The sequence below is a fragment of the Penaeus monodon genome, unplaced genomic scaffold (genome assembly GCF_015228065.2).
Source record: "Penaeus monodon isolate SGIC_2016 unplaced genomic scaffold, NSTDA_Pmon_1 PmonScaffold_5297, whole genome shotgun sequence".
Taxonomy (NCBI): domain Eukaryota; kingdom Metazoa; phylum Arthropoda; class Malacostraca; order Decapoda; family Penaeidae; genus Penaeus; species Penaeus monodon.
The window spans coordinates 7,501-9,866 of NW_023660215.1; the positions used below are offsets into that span (position 1 = coordinate 7,501).

At 41.0% G+C, this 2,366-nt stretch overlaps 1 protein-coding gene across 1 annotated transcript in view; it reads right to left on the reverse strand.

Moving 5' to 3' along the window:
• LOC119571143 (centrosomal protein of 19 kDa-like) overlaps positions 1 to 1,106 on the reverse strand; it is a gene marked incomplete at its 3' end in the record, with an annotated part of 6,437 nt that extends 5,331 nt beyond the window's left edge. The window contains 1 exon segment of the mRNA XM_037918588.1: positions 1,095 to 1,106.
• Between the last annotated feature and the right edge of the window lie 1,260 nt (positions 1,107 to 2,366).

The following is a 2,366-nucleotide window of genomic DNA, read 5'->3' on the forward strand; positions in this document are numbered from 1 at the left end:
TGTATATATACATATACATTTTTTATAATATATATATATATATATATATATATATATATATAATATATATATATATATATATTGTGTGTGTGGTGTATGTGCGCACACACACACGCGCATGCATGCACACCATACACACACACACACAAGCCCCACACACACACACACACAGCACGCACACACAAAGCACACCACACATACAAGCATGAGCCGTGCGCGGACACACACACCACACACACACACACCACACACACATCACACACACATAACACAAAACACACAACACACCCTCACACAACACACACACACCCGCACACGACACACGCACACGCACAATTGCACACGCACATGCACACACACACCACGACGAAAAAATGAACAAGCGCGCACACAAAAACCACACAGCAGCTATAACCACATACACACACACACACCACACGCCCGCACACGCACACAACACGCACACACACAACCACAGCGCATAGCTCACACACACACACAAGCACACACACGACACAACAAGCACACACACACACACCACACACACACACACTACACACACACACATACATATAAAGCAAACATCTCACACTCACCCTCACACGTCACACTCACACCTCACACTCACGACACACACCCCACCACCAGGCACACCCACACGCACACACACCCACACACACTCACCACAAGCACACAACACACCATCACAGCACAAGCCACACACACACACACACACAACGACACCCACACACACAAGCGCACACACACACACACACACACAGGTGCGAACAAATCACAACACACACACACACAAACACACACCACACACACACACACACACATCTATATATATATCCATATATATATATATCTATATATCTATTTAAATATTTATATTTAAAAAATAATATATATATTATATTATATATATATATGAATATCAAAAGAATCTAAAATATATTTTCGGCTAAAAAATGTGACGATTTCTTTAAGTTTTCTTGACGAACTCTGCTTCCCTGCAACTGCTAGTGTGTACCGAAGAGGAAATATTCTTATGAGATTATTCTATACTGACAGAAATAAAAAATACATACAGATATGGCCCTGGGGTGTCGTAGTGCTAGTTCTGAGTCGAGTACCAAATCGCCACGTCTATCGGCGTTGTGTTTGGCAGTTTGATAGGAAAATCGAAAACTAAGGTTATGACTTAATAAATTTGTGAGATTTTTTTTTTTTTAATACTCTACAGGCAAAGTAAATCCTTCAATATTAACATGACTTGGTAAATTACTTTCTTTTTATTTTACATACATTAAAGGGTATATCATGCCCAGGAGATTTTTTTTCTCCATCGCAAAACAGTAATAAAGTGGAAACTAAAACGAATTATAAAAACGAATGTAGGAAAACAATGACAAGCATAACACTGTAACAGTGGATGATAGTTTTGAGCAAATCAAAGTGGAATGTCTTGTTTCCAGTGTTCTGAAAGTGAATTCGTGTCTCCATATTCAAAAGTGGAGTGTCAGTGTTTTCCAGTGTTTTGAAGTGAATGATCACTGTTTTCCAGTTTCTGAAGCGGAATTGTCAGTGTTTTCCCAGTTCTAAGAAAGCGGAATGTCAGTGTTTCAGTGCTAAGAGAGCAGAATGTCAGTGTTTCAGTGCTGAAGAAAGCGAATGTCGGTTTTCCCATACTAATAAAGCGGAATGTCAGTTTTCCAGTACTAAGAAAGCGGAATGTCAGTAGTTTCCAGTACTTAGAAAGCGAATGTCAGTGTTTCATGTTGTGAAAGCGATGTCAGTGGTTTCCAGTACTAGAAAGCGGATGTCAGTGTTTCCAGTACTAGAAAGGCGAGTGTCCAGTTTTCCGTTACTAGAAGCGGAAATATCAGTGTTCCATTGCTACGAGAGCGAATGTCGTGTTTTCCCAGTGCTTAAGACGTGATGTCATGTTTCCAGTGCTAAGAGAGCGAAATGTCAGTGTTTCCAGATGTTGTGAAGCGGAATGTCAGTGTTTTCCCATTACTAAGAAGCGGAATGGTGTGCCGTGTTTCCAGTGTCTAAGAAGCGAATGTCAGTGTTTCCCATACTAAGAAGCCGGAATGTCAAAGTGTTTCAGTGCTAAGAAGGGGAATGGTCCAGTGTTTCCAGTACTAAGAGCGGAATGTCAGGTGTTTCCAGTGCTAAGAGAAAGCTAATGTCAGTGTTTCCAGTGCGAGAAAGCAGAATGTCTGTGTTTCCAGTCTAAAAAGCGGAATGTCAGTGTTTCCAGTGCTTAAGAGAGCGGAAATGTCGTGTTTCCAGTGCTTCTGCAAGGAGAATCTCCTGTTTCCATGTTCTGAAGTGAATGTCAGTGTTTCAGTGCT